This window comes from Mustela nivalis (genome assembly GCF_964662115.1).
Source record: "Mustela nivalis genome assembly, chromosome: 1".
NCBI classification, from domain to species: Eukaryota; Metazoa; Chordata; class Mammalia; order Carnivora; family Mustelidae; genus Mustela; species Mustela nivalis.
In genome coordinates, this window is record NC_139020.1 from 76141027 (window position 1) to 76161944 (window position 20918).

Genomic DNA, 20918 nt, shown 5'->3' on the forward strand with positions numbered 1-20918 from the left:
TTTAAGATATTTTGGTTGATTCGTAGATTTACCTTCCAAGGCAATTTATCTTCTCTAGCAAGAAGCTTGGTTGCTTTTGGCAGTGTTTGTTATGTTGAACACAGAAACAGGGAAATAAATTTAGTCCTCAAATTTTTTATCCCAGGAACAATAAATTATGTTAGTTTTGTCTCTCATTGCAAATAACTTCAGATGAACTCCAAGACTGGACATACCCAGTTATTTTTCTTTCAGGCTAACTATGCTGCTAGGTTTGGTTTATTCTTTGATCATGATGAGGTCTCAAATGTCTCCTCTCCTCCTCGCATTCCTTTGTTCCTTACAATAGTATAGTCTGACTTCCTTTAAAATAGTCCAGCCCCCATTTTTAAATTCATTTATTTGGCTCATCTCGTCTGTTTTTCCAGCAGTGTGCTAGGTGCCAAGTACATAAGGTTGAATGAGCATCATCTTGGATGAGGCAAGCATGCAAGCAAATGTTTATAGCATGCGCTATTGAGACATTTTGCAGAGGGTACACAAACAGGCTTTGGGGTGGTTGGGCAAAGTATTTTGTTTTTTTAAATATTTTATTTGTCAGAGAAAGAGCATAAGCAATCGGAGTGGCAGGCAGAGGCAGAGGGAGAAGCAGGCTTTCCGCTGAGCAGAGAGCCCAATGTGGGATTTGATCCCAGGACCCTGGGATCATAACCTGAGCCGAAGGCAGACGCTTAACTGACTGAACCACCCAGGTATCCCCAAGGTGGTTTTATATAGAAACTAACCCTTGATCACAGTTACAAGGAATAAGGACAAAGAGAGAGAAAGGAAGGAAACTGTAGATTTAAAAAACAGATGTGAAAGTCTGGGAAACTGCCCACTAACTAGAATGAGAATTTAAAATATCTACAAGTATTCCTCTTTTAAATTTTTATGTTTTTATTTTTATGTCCAGTTAGCCAACATACAAGTATTATTTTATATAGGAATATTTCATTCTTGCTTACATTTTTTGGACATCAGTCCCATTTCTCTGGTAAAAGTTAAAGGATCTTGTTCATACAAAATCTTTTTATATCCCTAATGTTACCTATATCTGTATGTAGAGAACAGGTAATAAATACTTTGATTTACTCATATATGGTAGCTGAGAAGACTAGGAGGAAAAATACTGCAGGTTGAGTTATTTAACCAGTTTAACAAATTACTGTTACTTTAATAGGATTTTTGGTGGGTAGAAAACATTTGGGTGATTCCCGTAGTAACTCAAGCAAGTAGTTCTCCTTGGCTCTACGGTTTATGATTGTTTCCAACATTCAGGGCCAGATTATTAATAACATCAATTTCTATTATTAAAATCCTAACTCATAAGCATATTTGCCTGATAGTTATGCTCGCTAATTTTGTATGGAATGTATTGCATTTGTCTGTAGCACTGCCGTAACAAAATACAGCAGAATAAGTGGCTTAAACAATAGTGTTATTTTCTAACACTTTTGGAACCTAGAGGCCCAGAATCAAAGTGTTGGCAGGTGAGGTTCCTCCTGAGTCCTCTCTTCTTGGCTTGCAGTTCTTTGCCTTCTTTCTGTGTCCTTACATGGCCTTTTGTTTGTGTGTGAGCAGCCTTTGGTATCTTTGGGTATCCCCCCTATTCTCCTCTTTTTATAAGGACACCCCGTTGGATTGGATTAGAGCCCATCCTAATCGCTTCCTTTTAACTTAATTATCTCTTTAAAGGCCCTGTCTCCAAGTGCAGTCACATTCTAAGTTGGAGGTTAGGACTTCAACTTTATGGTTTGGTAAGACACAGCTCATTCCATAACATAAGTGTTATGATGTAGTGGCTATTATTGCTTGTGTGTTTCTTCCCATGAAGTTTTGAATTAGCTTGTTTCATTAAAAAAAAAAAGTTTTTTCTTAATTTGGTTGGGTTGCTTTAGGTTTGTAGACTAATTGAAGGAAAATTAATAACCTTGTGCTGTAAATCTTACTAAGAATAGTGGGGTTTTCTTTTTATCAGGATTTTTCTGTCTCTCGGGAGTATTGTGTAAATTATTTTCTTAGAAGTTTTTCATTTTTCTTGCTAATCAGCATTTAGTTATATTATCTTGTTTGAACTTATTTTGTATATTCTCTCACATTAAGCTTTTGAAATCATTGTGGCTTTTATTAAAGGCTGTTTTTTATTGAAGACTTATAGTTTGTAATAGTTTTGATGTTTACTCTGTTTTTTCAATTTCTATAATGCTATCATCTGTAAGTAATGTTAAATTAGCCTCTTTTCCTTCAAGTTGTAGGACACATTTCTTTCTCTCTTCTTTGTCTTTGTTAGCTAGAAGCCAGTTATCATCTTCTAGTGTTTTCCTATTAAGCTTGATGTTAGATTTTGTATTTATAAATTACTAGAAAATATCCATCTGTTATATTATGGATGACTTTAATCCAAAATAGTTGCTAAAACATTTGATAAAATTTAATATCTATCTCAGTTATATATCAATACCAGTCCAGGTTTCATACAGTCTTTCTGTGCTCAGACAAAGGGAATGTTTCTAGTTGTAATTTTGTGTGAATGAATAGAGGTATTTAGGTCTTATAAATGGATAAGCAGTATAGTCTTGCTTCCTAGACTCACATGGAGAGCAGTTTCTTGTTCCTTGCTATGTGTATGGCAGATTTAACTTTCATACCTATGCAGTTCCTGAATTACCATCATATATATAATGGCTGAAGGGCCATCTGGCTTATAATACTTTAATCTCTGCTTTTGCTGTGGGTTTCCTCTGCTTCTGCAGAGGAAAAGTGAATATTTTCACTTTTTTTTTTTTAAATGTGGCTCTCTATTTTTAATTTAAAAGAGTTTCTATTTTGGTGTGGAAGGAAAGATATCTGAATAATGACTCCTTCACCTTGACCCAAGCATCCTGTTCTCTCTCTGTGCACTAAGTTATTAAGTTATTGTGCAGCTTTTATTCAAAGGTGGGTAGCTCTGGTCTACCAATGAATTTTGAAACAAAATTTTCTCTCTTCAGCCAGGCCATGTAGAATAGTGAAAAGTTCCTAAGCTTTCAGGCAAGTAAGACTTGAGATTGAATCCCAGTTTTGCAATTCACTTGTTTGGTAATCTATTTTAGGACAAATTATTTAACTCCATTAATATTAAGTTTACAAAATGGAAATTATGAGTATGATCATTGGTTTAAGAACTAAATAACGTAATAAATATTAAATGCTTCTCAAATAATAGGTGTTCAGTAAATTTTGTCATCATCCCTTGATCCCCAAAATAAATTAATTGGAGTGTATATGATAAGTGTACATTTTAATAAATACTCATTTTACACTCTTAGGTAAGTGAAAAACATTTCAAATTGGGGAATGATTAAGACTAACATTGCTACTTATAGGTTGGAAATTTACTCCTGACACATCTTACTAATTTTGGAGAATATCGTTTCTCGTGTTTTTTAAATAGAAAACTTAATTTCATTTTTTTGTGAGAGAGGGAGAAATTACTATAAGTATGACTGGAAAGATTAATAATACAATTCTCATAGCCAATAGACATAAGCACTTTAGAATTTGTTTCATGTATAACATAGACATGTTAGATTAATGATCCCTAAAACTCTTTTACCTCTAAATTCTCTGATGCTTCTATGGCAATCTAGTTCATCCCCTTCTTCTTGTTTACATGGAGACTGAGTCCCAGAGAATACAGATTGGCCAAGACCACATATATTACCATGCTAGTAGCAGAATCAACCTGGAAGACTGGGCTCCTCTCAGCATATTTGAAGTTTCTCAGAGCCAGTGTTTCTACTGAAGACAGGAAACCCAAAATATTTGCATGTCAAAGAGTTGGCTAAACTTTCCACCATGCCCTGGCAACAGTAGACATATTTATCAGAATTGTCAGTTCTCCTTTTTCTTAATATGGATATACTATAATTTATAATTCTATGGTCATTTATATTTAGGGGTGGAGATGGATGGACAGATTTTTACCATTTCAGAATTTTCACAGAAAAATCTTACTCTATAATTTGATTATGACCAAGATAAAATAGTGAACTAAATCTTAATAAGTAAGTTTATTTACCATTCATTTTGATGTTATTTAAGACACATTAGAAATTTGTAGATTGGCTAATTCATTTTCATAAAATCCAACATAGGGAAGCCAAAATTGCTTCTTCCATCTTCTCTTCAAGACAAAGTTGATGGAAGCATATCTGTCTGTTTTCAAACATTTTGTATTCAATATGGTCTAACATTTTTCTAAATTAAGTGATAAATAAAACAGATTGCTAAAGTATGTGACTTATTATCAGCAACAAGGCCAAAACCTAGCAATAATAAAATCTATATATTTTTTCAAAGTGATTTTTCTTTTTACTTTTATTCTCACAGCATCCCCTTCCCCACAAAGAAGAGACTTTCTAATCTGGGAAACTCAAGAACAGAACTTTAGAGTGACTTTTTTTCTATCCTATATTCTCCCCCCCTATATTTCTACATACATGAACACGCATATGCACACAAAACAAAGTGCTCTTTATAATTCTCAGCTGGGTGTTTCTCCCATTAATCTCCATGAAAGAAGGTGCCATATTTTTGACTAATCAAGTTACTACCTGTAGCAAGTACTTGAGAGATAAAAATTTTAAAAAAAGGATAAATTTCAAAAGCCATGTTTTTATTCCTGGAACATTCTATTTTGTTGACTGCTTCTCAGGTGTGTGGATCATATACAAATCTATTTTATTTTATTTATTTTATTATTTTATTTTATTTTTATTAACATATAATGTATTATTTGCCCCAGGAGTACAGGTCTGTGAATCATCAGGGTTTCACATTTCACAGTACTCACCATAGCACATACCCTTCCCAATGTTCATAACCCACCCACCATATCCCTACTCTCTTCACCCCCCAGCCACCCTCAGTCTGTTCCATGAGAACAATGGTTTGTCTCCCTTCTGATGCTATCTTCTTTCATTTTTTCCTTCCCTACCCCCAACGACCCCCAGCCCTGTCTCTCAAATTCTTCATATCAGAGAGATCATATGATAATTGTCTTTCTCTGAATGACTTACTTCACATAGCATGATACCCTCTAGTTCCATCACCATCATTGCAAATGGCAAGATTTCATTTCTTTTGATGGCTGCATAGTATTCCATTGTATGTATGTGTGTGTGTATATACACATATGTATGTGTGTATGTGTATACACATATATCTGTGTATATATATGTCTGTGTATAAAATCTATCTATCTATCTATCTATCTATATATCTATATATATATATATATATAATCTTCTTTATCCAGTCATCTGTTGATGGACATCTAGGTTCTTTCCAGTTTGGCTGTTGTGGACATTGCTGCTATAAATATTTGGATTCACGTGCCCCTTTGGATCACTACATTTGTATCTTTTTGATAAATACCCAGTAGTGCAATGCTGTGTCATAGGGTAGCTAGGCTAGGACTTCTAGTACTATGCTGAATAGCAGTGGTGATAGTGGACATCCCTACCATGTTCCTGACCTTAGGGTAAAAGCTGTTTTTCCCCATTGACAATGATATTCACTGTGGGTTTTTCATAGATGGCTTTGATGATATGGAGGTATGTACCCTCTTTGCCTACACTCTGAAAGTTTTGATCAAGAAAACTACTGTACTTTGTCAAATGCTTTTTCAGCATCTATTGAGAATATCATATGGTTCTTGTTTTTTCTTTTATTAATGTGTCACATTGATTGATTTGTGGATGTTGAACCAACCTTGTAGCCCAGGGATAAATCACACTTGGTTATGGTGAATAATCCTTTTAATGTACTTTTGAATCCTGGTATTGACTAGTATTTTAGTGAGAATTTTAGTGAATTTAGTGAGAATTTTTGCATCTGTATTTATCAAGGATATTTGGTCTGTAATTCTCCTTTTTGAAAGAGTCTTTGTCTGGTTTTGGGATCAAGGTAATCCTGGCCTTGTAAAATGAGTTTGAAAGTTTTCCTTCCATTCTATTTTTGGGAACAGTTTCAGGAGAACAGGTATTAATCTTCTTTAAACGTTTGGTAGAATTTCCTTGGGAAGCCATATGGCCCTGGCCTCTTATTTGTTGGGATTTTTTAAAAAAATGTTTTATTTATTTATTTATTTGACAGAGAGAGAGAGAGAGAGACAGAGACAGAGAGTGATCACAACCAGGGTGAGTAGGAGAGGGAGAAGTAGGCTTCCTGCCAAGCAGGGAGCCTGATGTGGTCCTCAATCCAAGGACCCTGGGATCATGACCTGAGCAGACACATAAGGACCGAGCCACCTAGGTGCCATGTTGGGAGATTTTTGATGACTGCTTCAATCTCCTTACTGGTTATGGGTCTGTTCAGGTTTTCTATTTCTTCTTGGTTCAGTTTTGGTAGTTTATATGTCTCTAAGAATGCATCCATTTCTTCCAGATGGTCAAATTTGCTGGCATGCAGTTGCTCTTAATATGTTCTTATAATTGTTTGTATTTCTTTGGTGTTGGTTGTGGTCTCTCCTCTTTCATTCATGACTTTATTAATTTGGGTCCTTTCTCTTTTCTTTTTGAAACTGACCATGGGCTTATCAGTCTTACTAAGTCTTTTAAAGAACCAGCTCCTATTTTTGTTGATTTGTTCTACTGTTCTTTTGGTTTCTATTTTGTTGATTTCTGCTCTGATCATTTTTATTTCTCTTCTCCTGCTGGGCTTAGGTTTTCTTTGCTGTTCTTTCTCCAGCTCCTTTAGGTGTAGGATTAGGTTGTGTACTTGAGACCTTTTTAGTTTCTTGAGAAAGGCTTGTATTGCTATATGCTTTCTTCTCAGGACCGCCTTTGCTGTGTCCCAAAGATTTTGAACAGTCGTGTTTTTTAATTATTTAAATTCTTCTTTAATTTCCTGGTTGACCCATTCATTCTTTTAGTAGGATGTTCTTTAGCCTCCATTTATTTGAGTTCTTTCTAGCTTTCCTCTTGTGATTGAGTTGTAGTTTCAGAGAACTGTGGTCTGAAAATATGCAGGGACTAATCCCAGTCTTTTTGTACCAATTGAAACCTAATTTGTGACCCAGGATGTGATCTATCCTGGAGAATGTTCCATATACACTAGAAAAGAATGTGTGTTCTGTTGTTTTGGGATGGAATGTTCTAAATATATCTGTGATGTCCATCTGGTCCAATGTGTCCTTTAAAGGCCTTATTTCCTTGTTGATATTTGGCTTTGATGATCTGTCCATTTCAGTGAGGGGGGTATTAAAGTCCCCTACTATTATAATATTATTGTCAATGTGTTTCTTTGATTTTATTATAAATTGGTTTAAATAATTGGCTGCTCCCATGTTAGGGGCATAGATATTTAAAATTGTGAGTTGTTCTTGTTGAACAGACTCTTTAAGTATAACATAATGTCCTTCCTCATCTCTTATTACAGCTTTTTGCTTAAAATCTAATTGATCTGTTATAAGGATTGCCACCCCAGCTTTCTTTTGATGTCCATTAGCATGGTAAATTTTTTTCCACCCCCTCACTTTAAATCTGGAGGTGTCTTTGGGTCTAAAATGAGTTTCTTGTAGATAGCATATTGTTAGGTCTTTTTGTTTTGTTTTGTTAATGATTTTATTTATTTATTTGTCAGAGAGAAAGAGAGAACACAAGCAGGCAGAGTGCCAGGCAGAGGCAGAGAGAGAAGCAGGCTCCCCACTGAGCAAGGAGCCCAATGCAGGACTCGATCCCAGGACCCTGGGATCATGACCTGCACCGAAGGCAGTGGTTTAACCAACTGAGCCACTCAGGCATCCCTGTTAGGTCTTGTTTTTTAATTTATTCTGATATCCTGTATCTTTTTTTTTTTTTTTTTTTTTTTAGATTTCATTTATTTATTTGACAGAGAGAAATCACAAGTAGATGGAGAGGCAGGCAGAGAGAGAGAGAGGGAAGCAGGCTCCCTGCTAAGGAGAGAGCCCGATGCGGGACTCGATCCCAGGACCCCGAGATCATGACCTGAGCTGAAGGCAGCGGCTTAACCCACTGAGCCACCCAGGTGCCCCATCCTGCATCTTTTGATTGGGGCATTTAGCCCATTAACATTCAGGATAACTATTGAAAGATATGAATTTAGTGCCATTGTATTGCCTGTAAGGCGACTATTACTGTATATTTTCTCTGTTCCTTTCTCGTCTACTACTCTAAGTCTCTCTTTGCTTGGAGGACCCCTTTCAATATTTCCTGTAGGGCTGGTTTGGTGTTTGTAAGTTCTTTTACTTTTGTTTGTCCTGGAATCTTTTTCTCTCTACTTCTATTTTTAATGATAGCCTAGCTTGTTATAGTATTCTTGGCTGCATGTTTTTCTCGTTTAGTGCTCTGAATATATCATGCCAGTTCTTTCTTGCATGCCAGGTCTCTGTGGATAAGTCTGTTGCCAATCTAATATTTTTACCATTGTATGTTATAGACTTCTTGTCCCAGGCTGCTTTCAGGATTTTCTCTTTGTCACTAAGACTTGTAAATTTTACTATTAAATGATGGGGTGTGGACCTATTCTTATGGATTTTGGGGGGGGGTGTCTCTGTGCCTCCTGGATTTTGATGCTTGTTCCCTTTGCCATATTAGGGAAATTCTTTACAATAATTCACACCAATATATCTTCTACCCCCCTCTCTCTTTCTTCTTCTTCTGGAATCCAAATTATTCTAATATTGTTTCATCTTATGGTATCACTTATCTCTTGAATTCTCCCCTCATGGTCCAGTAGTTCTTTGTCTCTCTTTTGCTCAGCTGTTTTATTCTCTGTCATTTGGTCTTCTATATCACCAATTCTCTCTTCTGCTTCATTTATTCTAGCAGTAAGAGCCCCCATTTGTGATTGTACCTCATTAATAGATTTTTTTTTTCCTCAACTTGGTTAGATTTTAGTTCTTTTATTTCTCCAGAAAAGGATTTTAGTTCTCCAAAAAGGGATTTCCTCGTATCTTCCATGCTTTTTTCTGGCCCAGCTATGATCTTGATAATCATCATTCTGAACTCTAGTTCTGACATCTTATTAATGTTAGTATTGATTAGGTCCCTAGCCATCGGTACTGCCTCTTGTTCTTTTTATTGAGGTGAGTTTTTCTGTCTTCTCTCTTTATCCAGACAAGAACAGATGAATGAGAGAAGAAAATACTAAAAGTGTAGCAACAAACCCAGAAAAATATACACTAATCAAATTGGAAGACACTGGAAACTAGGGGGGGGGGGGAGGATAAAAAAAGAGGGGAGGGGTTTTATAAATATAAATATAAATATAAATATATATATATATATATATTTCAATATCACAGACTGGTGAATAGAACAGAGCCACACACTTGATTTTGGGTGTATTTTGGTTTGTTAGAAGAATCTACCTCCCCAATTTTTAAAGAAGGAAATATATATATATGAACAAAAATAAGGGTAAACACAATGAAAGGATAGAATATGAATGTAATGACAAAATTTTTAAAAAGATTCTAAAAATGGAATTGCTAAGAATTTAGTTGAAAAAAAAAAAAGACGAAAACAAAAAGGAAAGAATATGATCATGCTGGAGAACTGAACAATGCCATGTGCTAGATTTAGGGTATATTTTGATCTGCTAGAAGAAACTGTATCCCCAAATTTTAACGAAAGAAAAACTTATATGTATATAAAAAAATAAGGTTAAATACAATGAAGGGATGGAATATAACAATGAAAATTCAAAAAGATTTTTAAAAAATGTATTGATAAGATAAAATATTTAAGAAAGATTAAAATAGGAAAGAGAAAAAAATTTAAAAAATAGAAAAAGAAAAATATAAAATTAAAAAAATTAACCTGAAGGACTTAAGAACCGCGGGTAAAAAAACCATGAATTCTATATGTTCTATGTGTTGCCTTCCCCTAGTTCTGGAGTTCTGCATTCTCAGAGATTGGTGATCTCAGTTCTCAGTTCTCAGTGATCGGTCTTGGCTGGATGTTCTTGCTTATCTTCTGCTGAAGGGGCCTGTTGCAGTGATTCTCAAATGTCTTTGCCTGAGGTGGAATTACACCACCCTTGCCAGGGGCCAGGCTAAGTAACCTGCTTGGTTTTGGTCTTGGGAGCTTTTTTCTTCTGAACATTTTCCATACAGCTTTGGAGGATTGGGATGAATCAGCATCCTCCCAATCTTTGGCCAGGAGGATCTGAGAACTCAGGGCCCCACTCCTCAGTGCACTGTCAGAGAAAAGTAATTTATCATTCCTGTCTCTCTGGTCTCTAGCCACACTCTATGCTCACCTGGCCTGTGACAGAGCATTTCCATCTCTGGCGCATGGCTTTGTTTGGAGTCTCCAAACCCAGCTGATTCCTGCAGTGTGCTCCTGTGCTGCTCCTCCCAGAGGAGGAAGGATGGGGTCTCCCCAGATCTGCGACTTTTGGGGTCCTTGCTTGAAGAGCAATGAGCTGACTGTGCTTTGGATCATGGTTTAAGGCAACCCCGAGCTGAAGGCCCACAGCTGGGCTCCATCTCTGCAGCCAGCTTCCCTGCTCCAATACCTGGGAATTCTGCCACACTCAGCCATCCCCAGTCGTTTTGTGACCCTACATGTCCTGAGACCACACTGTCCCCGTGAGGTCTCTATGTCCTGCTTAGCCTCTGGAGCGATGTCCCTCAGTGGAGAAGACTTCTAAAAGTTTTGATTTTGTGCTCTGTTGCTGTACCGCTTGCCAGGAGCTGGCCCCTCCTCCTGAAGTTTATCTTCCTGTTGCTTTAGATTTACTTCTCTGCACATCCTACCTTCCAGAAAGTGGTTGCTTTTCTGTTCTTAGAATTGCTGCTCTTCTTCTCTTTGATCTCCTGTTGAGTTTGTAGGTGTTCAGAATGATTTGGTAACTATGTAGCTGAACTCCTGGGGCCTGATGATATTTAGGTCTCCTATTCCTCCACCATCTTGTTCCTCCCCCCTTGATTAAGGTTGTCAGAACCTTATGCAAGGGGTGTGATATATGAGGTTAGTGCATTTATAAAGTACTATCACTATGGTTTCTGATTTAGCTTTTTTTTTTTTTTTAAGATTGTATTTATTTATTTGACAGACAGAGATCACAAGTAGGCAGAGAGGCAGGCAGAGAGAGAGGAGGAAGCAGGCTCCCTGCTGAGCAGAGAGCCCGATGCGATTCGGGGCTTATCCCAGGACCTTGGGATTATGACCTGAGCTGAAGGCAGAGGCTTTAATCCACTGAGCCACCCAGGCACCCCTCTGATTTAGCTTTTTATTTGCAAATGGAGAAAGTGAAAAAGAGAAAGTTATAATCCAGTGTCAAAAATAGGAAAATGAAGACAATTTAGAAAAGAATTGCCCCTTGTTGGCCAGTAACTATCAGGAGATAAGCTGCTAATTATTTGAGGCTGGAAAGGGCATTTACAGAGGAAGGTATATAGTAGAATATAGCAGCAGTCACACTATTTAATGTTGTGGAGATCTCAACAGAAAAACAGCTATAGTGTACAAAGATTAAAAACACCTTTTTCCATGAATATATTGAGGATGACCAATGACAAGGAGGAGGATGCCTATAGTGCACTGATATATTTTTTTAAGATTTTATTTATTTATTTGACAGAGAGAAATTACAAGTACACTGAGAGGCAGGCAGAGAGAGAGAGAGAGAGAGAAGGCAGCAGGCTCCCTGCTGAGCAGAGAGCCCGATGTGGGACTCGATCCCAGGACCCTGAGATCATGACCTGAGCCGAAGGCAGCGGCTTAACCCACTGAGCCACCCAGGCGCCCCTGATATTTTATTTTTATTTGGATGTTAAAGAAAAGTTTGGTCCTGGAAGGTTTTCTTTTCTTTCTTTTTTTTTTTTTCCCTTGTGTTTGGGATACCATCTCTCTCTGCTTGTTCAGTTCTGAGAACCATCCCTTTATGTTTATTCTCTCAACATGAGAGAGAGCTAGCAACTCCCAAGGCCATGGCTTTTGGGGACTGGTTTGTACTGAAACAATGGAGAAAGTCTTGCTATTATAATTCTCTAATATCATTTATTTAATTGCTGCTTACATCATTACTCATGATGCTACATCATCCATTGTGACTCCTACGTTGTGACAGTCACTCCAATGACTGTCCTACATTATTCCTCTGCACAGTTCAGTGCCACATACATATTTGTGATGAATACAAATACACATCTAATCATTTCTTCTCTGTAACTTATCAGGTTGTAATGACTACATTCTGAGAATATTCTCCCTTTTAATGAGGATTGCACCTATACCTTCTACATGTTGCCATTACTAGGGAGGAAACATGTATCCCAAGTTCAAGGTAAAAGGGTTGCTTTCTTGAGCCCAGTGCTCCTCCTCTCCTACAATGCAAGCCATTGCTTATATACATGATCACTTAGGCACATTGTGTAGCCCTCCTGGAATCCAGGGGAAAATAAGGAACTAATAGATATATGCTGATGCTCATTTTACTTCCCAGGCCAGGATAATAAAATCTTTATTTTGACCCAAGAGTCTTGTGCCTTCTGCCTGCATCCCTTGAAACATAATAGGCTAATTTGTTAACTTGTAAGTAGGGTAAAATCAGATCTCAGACTCTTAACAACTTTTGGCAGTTATTGTAAAGTCTCGATCAATTCTGACATATTGTAAAAGGGTCATCTGGTCTACTTTGCAGACTATAGATGAGGGGGCAACAGTGAAAACAGGGAGACAATGAAGGAGACAACCACAATAATCATGTGAGAGAAAGAGGTAGGATGGATGAAGGTAATTTTTTGGTACTGTTCGGGATATTTTTGAAAAGCTGTCCCTTTCTGGATATATTTGGCCAAACGAGTTTTGTGGCAGATTGGATATAGTTTGTGAGAAAGGGAATAAAAATGAAGACTAGATTTGGCCCAAGTACTTGCCATTTGTAAGGCATTTTGTTTTGTTTTATCTGGGATGGGAAACAAGGGGGGAGAGATTTTGATGAGGAGCTAGAAATTAAGTGGCTGTTTTTTCATGTGTTATGTTCAAGTTTCTTATCAGACATTTAAACAGGTATTCAGTGAGCAGTTAGTTATATAAGTCTGGAGTTTAGGACAGAAGTCAAGACATAAAATATAAAAGCGAAAGGAAAAATACCTCCATAATCCCACTTATCAGAGACAGACACTGTTCATATGTTTGTTTACTTTCTCTTACTCTTTTCATGCAGACTTATTATTTGAACAAGAAAGAACATTAAAAAATACAGGGGCTTAGCCAAAGCCAATGACATTTTATCCCTTAATTTGATTTTGAAAGACACTGTTGAAACTCTGAAAATGAGGGAGAGTCACTTTTTCATAGCAATAGAAATGTAAAATTTGAAATGATCTGGCAGAGTGCCACCTGGGGTTACACTGCAGATGTTTTGCCAGATGGATTTGGCTACATTTGTAGTTGCTACTTTATAAGCTGGCAGTTATTTTTTACCTGGAATGGATTCTGTGACTTAAAACACCCAGCTCATTGGCCACACTCTTTCCAGTTGAAACTGAAAAGGGACAGTTGTGAAAACCATTCTGGACAGAGAGGAAGTGAACTATTTCTATCCTAACCCACACACTGACAGCTTATACCACAAATATCACCCTGTTGTGGGTTTGTAAGTGAATTTCCTTAAGGAGAATGCAGATCCTGAGGATAAAAATTCAATCTAGAAATTGTGAAACAACCGTTATTCTGAGCCTGGCCTTTCCTACCTGTGCAAGTTTGTTACTATGTCATTGCTTTGCTGGGTGGTGGTGTTACTGGACTCCTAGGCTGGGTTCTTGAGTCTCAGTGCCATAGAAACGAATACTGAACTTGAGAGAAAGAAAGCAGGTGGACTTTACTAGAGATAGTTTGCATGCAATGGAGCAGACAAGAAAGATGCACAGAGGCTGGGCTGTCCGGGAGTCCTCAGAGCTTGTTAAAACGTGAATCCTTAAGCTCCCCACTCCAAAGTTTCTGATTTGGTAGATCTGATGTGGTGCTCAAGAATCTGAATTTCTGACAAATTTTCAGGTGATGCTGCTGGTCTGGGGAACACCCTTTGAAAACCACAGATTTAGTGATTAAGAAAAGGACCCTGGAGTCCAACTGCCCAGGTTCAAATCATGACCTTATCTTGGTTGAGTTACTTAAGCTCTCCATGCCCACTTTCTATATTGCTATGGTGAAGATAATGGTGGTATCTACTTTATAAGCCCACTGTGCAGATTAGATATGTTGATAGATATGAAGTACTCAGAAGAGAGGTTGGCATGCAATAAATATGTGTTTGTTGTTCTTACTAAGGTAACCTTCTTGAAATAATAATTTTCAGTTTCTAATGTCTGTAATATTTGGCTAACATTTATACTGAGCGCATAATGGAAAATAAGAATAGATTGCATGAAACAAGGTAAGTGGCACAAAACTAGAGGAGATGGGCTACCTGGGTGTCTCAGTTGGTTGAGCATCTCCCTTCAGCTCAGGTCATGATCTCAGGGTTGAACCCTGCATCTAGCTGCCTGCTCAGCCAGGGGTCTGCTTCACCCTCTCCCTTCTGTCCTTCTCCACCGTTTATGCGCTGTCTCTTTTTTTGCTCTCTCTCGCTTGCAAATAAATAAAATCTTAAAACAAAACAAAACAAAACAAAACGTGAGGAGAATCAGCTACATGGATATCTAGTCATGACTGGTCTAAAAAGTTGAAAAAGTCAAGTCTGAATACAGTGAATTTGCTTCTCTTCCCATCCTCAACTGTAGAACAACAATACATGTGTGTTTGTACTTGTGAGCGCGCACACACACACTCACATGCATGGTGATGCTTCTGCCTTTTGTTTCTGAGCTGTTCATATGGGATCATTTAGTCATTTCTTCCATAAACTTCCTTTTATCCTATGGCTAAAGTGACTGGCTTTACTTCAAGGTCAGGTTAGGTAATCCTTTGGCTGTCTTATCCCTGAGGCCTTTGCTCAATCATCCAAAGCCAGGAAATCTTGCACATTGAGTTCCAGTAATAATTCCAGCATTTAGAATATTTAATGCAGTCTTTGAGTACTGCATACAGTGATACGTAGGTTAAAAGAGCCCCCAGATTTAGGTCCCCTAATAAAGAGTTGTGAACTACAGCAAAAACTTGAGACATGGATAGTACTATCTTGACAGTTCTCCAAATGCCATGGAGTTTTTCATGACTCACTGTGCCTTCTGACATAATTCTGGGCAAAATTCAGTGTCCACATTGACCCATCCATCCCTTTAGCAATTCCTCTGGCTACCTATGTCAATACACTTCTTCATTCAATTTTAGCAACACACTTTCATGACAATAGTATGGACCTTTAAACAATGTTTTATCTCTGAAACCTTGCACTTTGACATTCCATTCTTTGGTCACAACATTTTGCACATTTAACTTGTCTTTCCATTGCATGGTGGATTTGATTGTTACCTGTACCCCCATTTTATCACCTCCCTCTTGTCCTTTCCTCTCCAGGAAGTGGAGATCTTGACTAGTGGATCCTGTAGTCAATCATTTTAACCTCCTTTCCAGTAGCTCCTCAAGTCCTTTCTCACGACCACTTCCAATTCTCAGCCCAAGGTCCGCCAAAGTGTCCTTTTCTCCTGGGTTGCCAAGTGCTGAAGAAAGCACATTAGTGGGTTCAATTGGTGTCATCATAAACTTGCGGTTTAAAATTTTGGCTGAACCCTTGAGAGTGCACAAATGGAGCGATGGACTGTCAGTCATGGGAACTGTTCCATGTCATGTGCTAGAGGGGAGGGGAACCAGGGCTTTATTTATTATGTGATGATGAATTCTTCTCCAGAGGAGAATTCTAGGGAGGCAGCTAATGGAACAATAAAATTAGTCATACAAGGAGAAGTAATTTTGGACGTTTTCATAAAGCTTAATGATTTCATTGCCAAATTTCTTTTGCCACTACTCAGGAACGTGACAGTTACCTTTCTGGAAACTGATCTGACAATTGCAGCCTTCTCTGATTTCTTATATCTTTGTTGCTTTTTTCAACAGCATAATCTTTTCTTTTTTTTAACTGCTTAAGAATCAACTAATCATTTTACTACAAATACCAGTATTCTCAGAGCCCAAACTACCTACCAGTGGGTAAATTAAAAAGCTCAGTGTGGTGACAGATTTCTGCAACCTTGATGTTTCTGGGCAGTTACCTGAGTCCCATCTCTTCCTAACCCATATTCTCTTGATTAATTCCTCTCTTGTAATGCAATTTCCAAATTAAGTCCTGATACTACCTTTAGGATCTTCTTCACTGAGGAATCTTAATGGAATTGTGGTTCCTCTCTAGGCTGACCAACCATCTTCATTATGTTCAGGACTGGGTGGTATTTCAGGATGCAGGACTCTCAGCTCTTGGCCTATTTATGTCTTGTTTTTCTCCTATTACCCCAAACTCATACCAAGAAAGTATTCCCACAGCCTTGAAAAGCAGGACCAACAAACAAGGTAGACTGTTCGGTGGAAGTTTCTTTCCTGTCCTTACTTCATTCCTCCCTCCCACCTTCCGTCCCTCCTCCTCTCTCTTTCTTTCTTTCTTTCTTTCTCCATTCTTCCTTCCTTCCTTCCTCCCTCCCTTCCTTACTTCCTTTTTAAAGACTTTCTTTATTTGAGAGAGAGGGAGCAAGCACAAGCAAGGGCAGAGGAAGAGAGAGAAGCAGACTCCCTGCTGAGCGTGGAGTCTGACATGCTACTTGATACCAGGAGCCTGGGATCATGACCCGAGTTGAAGGCAGATGCTCCCAGGCACCTCTGTGAAAGTTATTTCTAAAACTATATCATTTTATGCATTTTTAAAAAATTAACAAAACTAGTCCTTAGATGTGTAGTTGCAAACACCCTCTTATTCACTATTTCACTTCCTTTTGCTGAAACTACAGGTCTCCATGTAAGAGGTTAGTGTCCAGGTCACATGCTCTCCATCTGCCCTCTTACTCCTTGTTTCTCTGCACCCATTTTCCTCAGCTGCCAGGCCCGTCTAGAAAGATTGAAAATGGGATGTCAGCATGGTTTCTTCATCAGTACTACTCTCTTCTGCAGTGTCAACCTGTGACTTTAATTCCCAGGGTCTGACCATGTCTTGATGCTCACTCATTTTCCCATGACTGAATTGTTCGATGTGCCTCATGGGGCCATGACACTCATTTGAAAGAACTACATCCTGCTTCAAGTCTGATGTAGCACACATTTTCTTTCATTATCCTTTATGATTTAGCAGCTCTGTGTCCCAAGTCAGACGGCCATTTCCTTGATTGAAGATGTTTCCTCCCCTGATTTTCATTGTTTTGATGTTTCAGTGGGTCTCAGGAAGAAGAGTGGAGGAAAACACCTTTATTTGCTGTCTTCACTAGGACTGTTACTTTAGGGGAAAATGATCAATTACACATTTTTCTGTTTCTTCATAAATATTATATCTCTTTTTTTTAAAGAAAGATTTTATTTTTAAATTTTCTTCATATCTTATGTGAGACTTGCACTTACAACCTCAAGATCAAGAGTTGCATGCTCTATGGACTGAGCCAGCTAGGCTTTCTATATTTAGCTTTCTCTTGAGCACATATTGTACTATGAGGACCCCCCAAGACATTGGATTCTTGGGGATTCTGGGTCTCTCCTCTTAACCTGACAACCTGGTGATGGGTTAAGCACAGATCTATTTGTTTTCATTAGTTTTTTTCTATTTTGTCATTTTCTCTTTTCCTGTACCAAATATATATATATATATATATATATATATATATATATATATGAATGACATGTGGGAATTCTTTAAATATTGGTGGAGAAAGACTTTATGAAATTCATATAATAGTCTTGCAGTAAACATTTTTTTTCCATCACTTTTTGGAAAAGGACAAGTTAAAAATCCAAGATTCTCTTGATTCTAATGAAAGTATTTTGTGGAAAATCAGTAAAACATTTTTGTGCTTAAGAAACATAGGAGATGACATTCTCTTTCTGAGTGACTCAAAATTTCCATGTAAAGAAGATTGTGATAATTTATACTGCTTTGTGGTTTCCAAATAAACTGTAAGAAAGGAATGTTTCTTTCAGTATAGTTGAATATGCATCTTAAATGTAATTAAGCTGTTATAATTAGAAATCTACATTTTCCCCTTATAAGTCTGAATTTTATAAATCTACATACTAGCTTCATAAGTGTCAAACATTATTGCACACTTATTACCACATGATGTAGCAGTAGAACTCTTTAAAATGTTGAACTTTCCTCTGTAAATAATAATACTTAAAACCAGTGATTCAAGCTGTGTTAGCAGAACTAAAGGTTTATTTTATTTGACTGGTGTGACATTGGGCAAAAGCAAGTGACAAAAACTTCATAAAACTAGTCTACTCCTGAGACTGCAAACTTTGCAAATCTAGTGGCATTGAAAATAAAAGTAAAATAGTATTTTTTCCTCAAAATTACTTGCCTTCTGAATAAATCTTTCTGTATATCTTTCAACATACCGAACCATTTTTAAGTGTTCCAAGCTCTGTTTCAAGCTCTAAGAATGAAGAAAAACTCCTCCCTTCAGCATTATCCCCCATGTGGTGATGGTCAATGTGTGCTTTGGAGTTTTTGGAATAATTTTCAAATCAGTAGTCCCCATAATTTCAACCATATGTTGGAAAATATGTTTACTAGATCTGTGCTAGACATATAGCTTTTCATCTGAAAAATAAAGATTCTGACCCATTACTTGAGCCTTGAAGCTCCACTCCTTGACCCTATATTGTGACAAGATTACATTTGCATGCAATTCTTTCCTTTGCTTTTTTTCTTCCTCTGACTTTTTCCTTCTTCTGGAAACTTTGAATCAAGCTAACCATTCTGATTACACACACATGACATTGGTGAAGATGGTAAAGCACACCATCTCCAGGTTTTCTTTCCATCTTTATGGTCTTTCTTCCTTAGCTAACTTTTATGGATCCTGCTCCTCTAATTGACCTCACAATACTAGCTTTACACAGGACTTGTGTTCTCCTTGATCGACGTGCTCTTCATCTGTTTCCACGGCTATAAATACCATTTATCAACTGGTTCCACAATGGATTTCTTGGTCTCAGATCTCCTTCTCTCTGAGCTCAATTTAAGAACTGCCAGAATCTGAATATTGGCTTTGCCCCTCATCAGATATTTGAGTTTAGGCAAGTTTCTTACCTTCTACATGCTTGAGATTTTTTTTGTATAAAAAGTGGTTTTAATAATAGTACAAAATTTGCGGGGTACCTGGGTGGCTCAGTGGGTTAAGCCTCTGCCTTCGGCTCAGGTCATGATCTCAGGGTTGTGGGATCGAGCCCTGCATCGGGGGGTCTTTGCTCAGCAGAGGGCCTGCTTCCCCCTCCTCTGTCTGCCTGCCTCTCTGCCTACTTGTGATCTCTGTCAAATAAATAGATAAAATCTAAAGAAAAAATAGTAGTATAAAACTTCTAAGTTTGTTGGGAGAGTTAAATGAGTTAATGCAGAAAAATGGGTACATAATGATATAACAACTGGTATGAGCCCTGAATTAGTTAACATGACTTAGATTGGGCTGCTATAATAGAATACTGAGTGGCTTAAACAGCAAACATATCTTTCTAATAGTATTGGTGAAAGGTGTGTTTTCTGGAGGTTGGGAAGTCCAAGGGACTGGCAGGTTCATTGCCCAGTGAGGGCAAACTTCTGCTTTACAGATGGGTACCATCTTTTTGTGTCCTCACATGGAGAAGAACAGAGAGGGAGAGCAAGTTCTTGTGTATTTTATAAGAGCACTCATCCTCATCATGAGAGTTCCATGTTTAAGACCTAATTTTTCCCAAGACCCCACCTCCTAATACTATCATCTTGGGGGTTAACATTTCAACATGTGAATTTCAAAGGGGAATTTAGAAGGATGGCGGGGGTATATAAACATTCAGTTGAGAACCATATAGATAGCTCTTAAATGTGGAGCACAGTGAGTCATCAAGGACTATTACCTATTGTGCCTAAATGCATAACTCTGCCAGGTTATGTCAAAACATCTTAAACTCCTGATGGTTTCTCTCTTCTTTTTGTTTTGCTCTTTCCTGTATCAGGAAAGCACCAGTTTCCTTGTAATTATTCAAGCCAGAAGCCAAGGATCATAGTCCTCTTCCATCCGTGCCCCTGATCTTCTAGAGTTTGGTGAGTTCTCTTAGTTTCACTCACTTCTCTTCATTTTTACATCATTTTCTAAGCAAGTATTTGTTTGTTATTTTCTGGACCATTGTAGAAGATTTCTGACTTCACTGCCTCCAATTTTACTTCCCACCCCTGCCTTTTTCCATTTCTATTCTGCACCCATCAGTTCATATATCACCGATCTCCCTGCTTAAAATTCTTAGTTCACGTATATCCAGTCAGCATCCTTACTGTGGTGGAAAGGTTCTGTGTCATCTAGCCCTCTGCCTCTCCAATGTTGTTTTGACTTTCATTCTCTTGCTCAATATGTTGCAGTTACATGATCCTGATGGTCCTTAGAAGAAACCAAATTCCTTTCCATTTAGGGCCTTCACCTTGCTAAGCCTGGACATTCTTCCCCTAGCTCTTCAAACGTTCTGAGCATTCTTATTCATCAAATATCAGCTTAGATGTTACCTGTTAAAAACGTATTTCCTGACCACCCTATCTGAAGTAATCCTACTCAATCCAGTCTCATTATTTTCTATCACAATTCCCAATATTTTCCTTCAAAAATTTTTTTGTCTATTTATTTCATGTTCTTGTGTATCATCTCTTGCCCTAGAATGTATATGACACAAAAGAACAAGGGCCATGCCAGTTTTGTTCATCATTATATTCTTGGTATCTAACAATATGCCTAGTCAATAACACTTTCCATAAATTGTTCTAGGATAAATGCATGATTGAAT